Below are 7,612 nucleotides of genomic sequence, written 5' to 3' on the forward strand. Positions count from 1 at the left end.
TCTGCGCCACATAGATTTTGTACAATTGATTCTATCTGGGTCTGTCCCTTCTTGGCTGTTTGGTCCTAGATAGATGATCTCTCGCACAGCTAATTCTCTCAGGAACTGGATACCTCTCTCCATAGTATTCCATTTCCCTAACTTGGATATACAATCTTCCTTGTAGGGAAATCTGACTTTCATAGCTGCCAGGAGTCGGGTCCAGAGAGTAGCGGCATTAGACTCTCTTGAAATTGCCCTATCAATGGTGGAATCTTTTGACAGAGATCCCAGCTGCTTGGCTTCACCACCTTCTAATTCAATTGTTTCTGCCCTATTGTCCCAGCATCGCAGCAGTCAGGTTAAAATATTCTCGCCTTCACGACGACTAAAGTCTTTTCGCAGATCTCTCAGCTCACCTGGAGAAAAGGACTGAGTGGTGGTCACTTCATCTCCACCCTGTCCTGATGATGCCTCTTGGGTTGATGTTGGCCCTGTGCCATCACCTGCTGCACGGGTAGTCTTTCTAGTGACTTTCTTACAACCAGCAACTGATGCTGATATGGGTTCACCATCATTTGATTCATTTTCAGAGTCTGAATGACTGTCACAGTGATTGCTGTGGTTGCAGCAGCAACAGTGCCCAGTGTGTGAAGACGGGGGGGCTGCCTTGTTAGCCTTTGAGGCTGGAGAAGTAACGTTATCTGCAGCGACCTTGGCAGAGGAGCTCTGCGGAGGAGCTGTAGCTTCAGCCTGTGAAGCCGCGGTTGGGGGGGCAGTGGCTGCAGCAGCAGCTTTGGCTGTTTTGCCTTTTCTCGAGCGGCTAGGAGTGCTTTTTGCTAAAGCTTCCGAAGACGCACCGCAAATCTCAGGACTAAAAAGTGACGCAAACCTCCTACTGAACCTCATTTCTCTTAACAGTAACACAAACTGACACACATTAAGCAAACCAGATAGCACCATCACAGTTCTATCAAAGCTCCAAGGATATTCAAAGTTCTCTAAAACATTTGAAAACTGTCCTAGCGAAAACACAAAAGTATTGTTAGTCAGCCTTTCTAAAGATTCGCTTGACCAATTAGCAAATATAGAGCCATTCTGCTCTTTAATCTCTCCTGGAGGTTTTTCAAGGTAAAGCAGAATCGAGTAGAAATTCATTAACGGCTGCAGTATAATGAAATAAACCAGTGCCATACCACACAGAATTATCATGACCGCTGTCCAGTTTCTTGTTGTTATATAATGAATACTTCTTTTCAGAAAGAAACACCAGCACAGATATGGGATCAGCGAGCACAATGTAGAAAATAACTGATACAAATTTTGCCATAACATCTTTAAATCAATGTAATTCACTTTGCCTTAATACCACTAAATAATATCCGAAGCAAACAGACGCGCGAGTATCACAACTCTATGAATTGGCACCGTGCCAAGAAAATTGAAAGGTACGTCAGAGCAGTAGAAAAGCCAAAAATCTCCAAATTTACCCCTTTCTCTTGCCCCACGTTGGGCACCAATTATCTGTCGAGGGTTAAGATTGCGGGGTGACAATCAAACCCTGGCAGATGTATTGTTAACCTCCTCTCCCCCCCCCCACTTCCCCCTTTTGCCCCTCCCTCTCCCCCCTTCCCACTCAGGACAGGCGATCGGGAGGGAAAGAAGGACAGAGAGAAGAGAGTTGGAAAAGTTAAAGATGTTTTACTAATGCTACTAATAAGAATAGAGAAAATAATACAAAATATACAAAACCAATCTTGTAAGTCTCAGCAACTGTAGAGCCAGCACCCAAAGTCCTGGATTAGACTCTGTAGCCAACCGGAGCTGGATTCAGTCTGTCACTAGGCCTCAGTTCGCAGGGACGACCAGCAAGGTCCTCTCCTAATGTCAGCCATGAGGAAAAAAAAAGGAAAAGGGAAAAAAGGGCCGAGATCCTCGTGATCTCCCACTTTTATATGAAGTATTCACATGAATGGAATGTTATACACCATTGGTCAGTCTCTCGGTCATCAGTTTTCTCGTTGCCCCTCTCGCGAGATGTCCATCCGTGCTTATCAATAAGTTTGCATTCCATTGCTAGGTTTAACCAAAACATGTGTTGGGTTCTCCAGGAAAATGCAGCTAACATGAAGGCTTTAGCTGACAGGCAAATTCACTAAAAGAGAAACTTGTTTTTAACAAAACCAGGACAACCTGGGTTACCCTCCATGGTGTTTTCCAGGCTTTCTTCACTCTAGAATGATGAATCCAGGCGTTCTGTTCTTTAATCTTGATAGCAGTGAAGGATGTCAGGAGGACTTGAAATGGACCTTCCTATTGTGGTTCCAAAGTCCTTTTCTGCAAGAGACTTCTCATACACATAATCTCCCAACTGGATTTTATATACTGGCCCATCCAGACCCCTACTCCAAGTTTCAAGCATGTTTCCCAATTTTGTTAAGTTGTTTACCCAATACTATCATATAACAAGTCATAATTTCATCCCCTTCTTGTGCAGACATCCCCTTCTGTACACTATATGTAAGAGGGCTAAAGGCGAAGATTGAGACTGGGTCAAATTTGCCTCCTGCCCCAATTTTACAATTTGTTGTTTAATTAGATGGTTCATGTCTTTTTTTTTTTTTTTTTCTTTCTACCTGGCCACTGGATTAAGAATGATAAGGGGGATGTACTTGCCAGTCTATGCTCAAGTGCTGACTGATTTGCTGTACAATTTTTGATTTAAAATGTGGCCCTTTATCAGAGGATATATCAGCTGGAACTCCAAACCTTGGTATTATTTCTTGTACTAATGTTTTAGTACCCTCCCAAGCTTTTGCTGTTCTGGTAGGGAGTGCTTCTGGCCAACCTGAAAAGGTATCAGTTAGTACCAACCAATATCAGCACCCCCCTTTTCTTGGGAGTTCCGAAAAATCAATTTGCCATTATTGCCCAGGTCTGTTTCCTTTCCCAATTTGACCCATTTCTGGCTTAGGTATATTCTTAGGATTAGTCTGGAGGCAAAGATCACATTGCTGTGTCACCTGTCTTACAGTAGTATACAAATTTGTAGTTACTATTTTTGATCAAATGTTTATATAATGCTTCTGCGACTAAAGGCCAAACTAAATAGGAGGTAACAAAAAGTTTTCCCTTGTGGGGTGTGAGCCCACCCTTCCTCATTATATGATTCCTCTAAATCTAGAATAACTTTTCAGTCTTCTTTAGTATATTCTGGCTTACCTTCTAAAATAACCTACCTGTCGGGGACTATGGCACTTTCTACTTTTACCTTTTGCTTAGGCACCAGTTTTGCCTCTCTGTCCACCAGCTCATTTCCTCTTTTCCAATTCCGAGCTCACTTTCTGGTGCGCCTTGATATGCGTGATTGCCACCTTCTTAGGAAGTTGAGCTGCCAATATTTCTTCTGCATGTTCGATATGTTTGTCTTGAGAGTTCAAGAGTCCTTCTTTCCAAATTGTTCCGTGCACATGCACGACCCTGAAAGCATACTTAGAGTCCATATAAATGTTCACAGTTTTACCTTCAGCTAGTTACAGAGCACAGGTAAGGGCGATTATTTCTGCCTTTTGCACTGAAGTACTTTTAGACAGAGGTCCAGATTCCATCACTTCATGGCTAGTAGTTATAGCATAACCAGCACACCTTTCACCGTTCAGGATATTGCTGCTTTTGTCCATAAAACAGTTCTCAGTGTTCTCCATAGGATTGTCCTTTAGATCTGGTCGGCTGGAGTATGTTGTTTCGATGGTTTCCAGGCAATTATGATGAACTGGTTTTCCAATGTTACCACTGAGGAAAGAAGCTGGACTGACAATGTTAGTGACGATGATTTAGCTTGATATTTGAGAAATCTTTGTGGGGAAAGCCAATGTCCCCCTTTTGCTTTTAGAACTGTAGACACTGTGTGGGATACTAGCACAGTCATTTTCTGACTCATGGTAAATTTCCAGGCCTCCTGTACGTTCAGTATCACTGTTGCAACTGCCCGCAGGCATCCAGGCAGTTGCATCTAATTGTTTGGAGAAATAGGCCGCTGCTCGTCGGTACGGGCCAAGATCCTGTGCCAGTATACCCAAGACTATTCCCTGCTTCTCGGGAGAGAACAGAAAAAAGTGGTTTACTCACATCTGGGAGTCCTAATGCAGGCGCTGTCATCAAAGCCTTACCAAGTTCTTCAAAGGCTCATGTAGCTCCTTTATTCCATTGCAGGTGTTCATCTGTGACTGCTAGTACATACAATGGCTTGACAAACAATCCATAATCATAAATCCACAACCGGCACCACCATGTCCTGCTCAAAAAGGGTCCGTAATTCTTTTACAGTTTGAGGCTTTGGAGTTTGGCATACAGCCTCCTTTCGAGCCTGTCCCAAAGTCCTCTGCCCTACACTAATTTCATAGCCCAAATAAGTTACTTGTTGCTGTATCATCTGGGCTTTCTTCTGTGATACCCGGTATCCTTGGAGCCCCAAAAAGTTCAATAAACTTACAGTTCAGGTTATGCATGTCTTCTGTGTCCTGGTAGTGATCATCCACATATTGTTGCATCATTAGATGGGGCTTCCCAAGATTCAAGATCTTTAGTGAGCTAATTTCCAAATATTGTCGGGCTGTTTTTAAATCCTTGTGGCAACACCGTCCATGTGAGTTGGGTTTTACCTAAATATTGTCTGGCTGGCTTCACAGAGAGTGAGGCAAAAAGGCATCTTTTAAATCTAAAACAGTAAACCAAATCCAATTAGAGTTAATACAGTCAGAAAGGTCTTTGCTACCACTGTATAGAAGTCCTTTGTTATTTTGTTTATAACCTGATTTGTATGAATTTCTCTATTACTGGCTGAATTCCTTCTCTGTCCTCCCTTTTCTAAGGGCATTGTTTTATCCTTACCGGCTTTTCTCCTTCTTTGATTTTTACCTCGACGGGTACAGCATTTTTGCCCTTCCAGGTACATCAGTAGTCTGTATCCTGGGATACACTTGGTTCACGACTTCGTCATTAATCTTGCCTTCTGTGGGAAGTGTTGCTAAAAGCAGCCCCATTATTTTCACATATTGCTGATCGTTTACCTCCAGAGTAATTTCTCCTTTTTTTTTGAATCCGATTACTGCATCCATTTGTTCCAACAAATTTCTCCCAAAAAGGTTTCAAGGAATTGGACATATAGAGAAATTTATCAATACCTACTTGTTTACCCAATTTGTATTTCAAAGGTTCACAAAAATGCGCCCTTTCACTTTGGCCAGTGACTCCCTTTACCTACTACGCAATTGTTACTTGTTGTCAATCCATCAAAAATTCCACTTGTTTCTGTTCATTCCAGGTTCCCATCAGCCTTTTTCAAAACTTGCTACTGTTTGTTTCTCTCTCTGCCTTCTTCCTCTGTACCTTCCCCAACATTCATTTTCCCAGTATATATACTGACCTCTCTCTAAAGGCTTTCAAAGCCTTCCAACCTCTTCTGTTCCATACTTTCTTATCCTTTCAACAATCTTCCTTTTCCCTGTTACTGAATACTCTCCAAGCTTCATCTAACAACATTTCCAAATTTCTACTTTCTGTTGCCCTCAGTTTCTATTACTTCTCTAGGGGAGCTTGCACCATTTCGGGTGTCAGGCTACCCTGAGAGGCATACGGCTTGTCCTCCCTCCCCCACCCGCTGCTTCTAGCAGAGTCTTTTTTCTATTTTTTTTTTCTTTCTCTCCTTGCTGCAGTTTAGACACAGGCAAGGCCACGTGGACAGGGGAGGTTAAGTTTATCTTACAGCTTAGCACAGGCTTGTGATTTATGTTACAACACAGGCCTGGGATATTTCACTTTATTGTTTTTCCATTTAATTCCAGTCATAATACACTTCATATGCAATTCCAATTAGCTCAGCGATAGTTACATTCCCCAGTCCCATTTACCTTTGCAGATGTCAGAAAAACAACATATTAAACATAAGTCCATTATTTCTATTTTCCTAGATCCAATTCAGTTCATATTCTGGCCACTTTTAAACCACTTTTAAATATAATCTCCCAAGCTCACATCCATCATAACATTTAGTTTGTTCTTTTTCCATATCTTCGACTAGCACATAAATTCAATATGGATCAGAGTTTAACAACTTAAATCCTTTCCTGGTCCCAAAATTATTAGATAACAATAAAAGAAATTATCTTAAAGTACTGTGTCTCATCCTATTTTCCAAGTTCTGCAGAACAACATTTAATTGCCACTAATTGATATAGCCCCACATTCAAACCACAAGTGAATACAATATTGTTTCAAACTTTCTTTTATCAGGATTCCCCACTAAGTTACTCTAATGTGTAAGGATGCATCCTAAGAAGAGCAAGATGGTATTTTAGTATTTTAGTGGAACCGGTTCCCATTTTGTTATTATGTCCCTGATTTCAGAGGGTGGAAAACATATCTGCATATACTTTCTTACATCGTGCGCACTGTAATTTTAACTCATATGTTCGACCTATTGCAAGGAGACACTAATATTTCTGCTCCACGCACTTTGACAACAGAAGCGCAGCAGGTAATTGCGGATATTGAAAAAGCAATCAGTAGCAAACATGTATGGAGAATTGATTTGACAGTGCCTGTACAAGCAATTGTTTTGATTGATCAATGCATACCTTTTACCATGATCACACAATGGCATGAGAAGTGGGGAGATCCTTTACATATTTTACAGTGGGTCTTTTTGCCAGCCAAGTTAAAAAAGAGAGTCCCAGGCCTTTTCAAACTGGTGGATTCCCTGACAGAGGGTATGGGAACAGAAATTAGCCCTGAAGATATTAAGGTGTACCCATGAGAAAGAAGGGAGTAAAAGAGTAACACTGACGTTAGCAAAATTAGCCAATGATATGTTACTATTGCAGCCTGTAACCAACAGCAGAAAGACACATGATCTGGTAAAGACTATATAAAAAGGCGTTTGTGGCAATAAATGGAGACTGCTCTTGGTACATAAGAAGAATTTAGTCTATGTCGTTTGTCCGTCCCAATCGCGACACTACAGTATGTTCTGCCGTACCTAATTTGTGATGGGTGTATTTCACCAATAATTTCGTGCGGTCTGTCACCTCTGGAAACTGATCTACAGTGATGGTTTTGCTGTGTAGTTTTGCACTGATCTACTTCCTCATACTTCAGCTGATGGTGAATTTATATTCATTATTGTTGTACCTTGAGAGCCCTTCGGTAGAGATTAAAGAGAAATGTACCTGTGTTTTTTCCAGTAGGACAAACCAATCTACAGAAATGCTATCTAACAAAACTTTCCTTTTTCTTTAGGAAAGCATCAGTTGCCCCTGTAAAGAGAGTCACAAGAAAGACTACTCATGCAGTGGATGAGGACAAGGGGACATTACCATCATGACAAGGGGGAGAGCAAGAGATAACCATTCAATCCTTTTCTGAAAGTGAGCTATGTAAAAAGATCATTATGAAGGAGAGAACATGGTAACATGGTTGCTCCAGTGCTGGGATAATGGAGCAAATGGTCTGGAGCTAGCAGATAAGGAAGCCAGGCAGCTGGGATCTCTGTTGAGGGATATGGCCATTGACAGGACAATTTTAAGAGAAAAAGAATCCTCCAGCCTCTGGAACCGACTCCTGACAGCCATGAATC

This window comes from Patagioenas fasciata, chromosome W (genome assembly GCF_037038585.1).
Source record: "Patagioenas fasciata isolate bPatFas1 chromosome W, bPatFas1.hap1, whole genome shotgun sequence".
NCBI lineage: Eukaryota > Metazoa > Chordata > Aves > Columbiformes > Columbidae > Patagioenas > Patagioenas fasciata.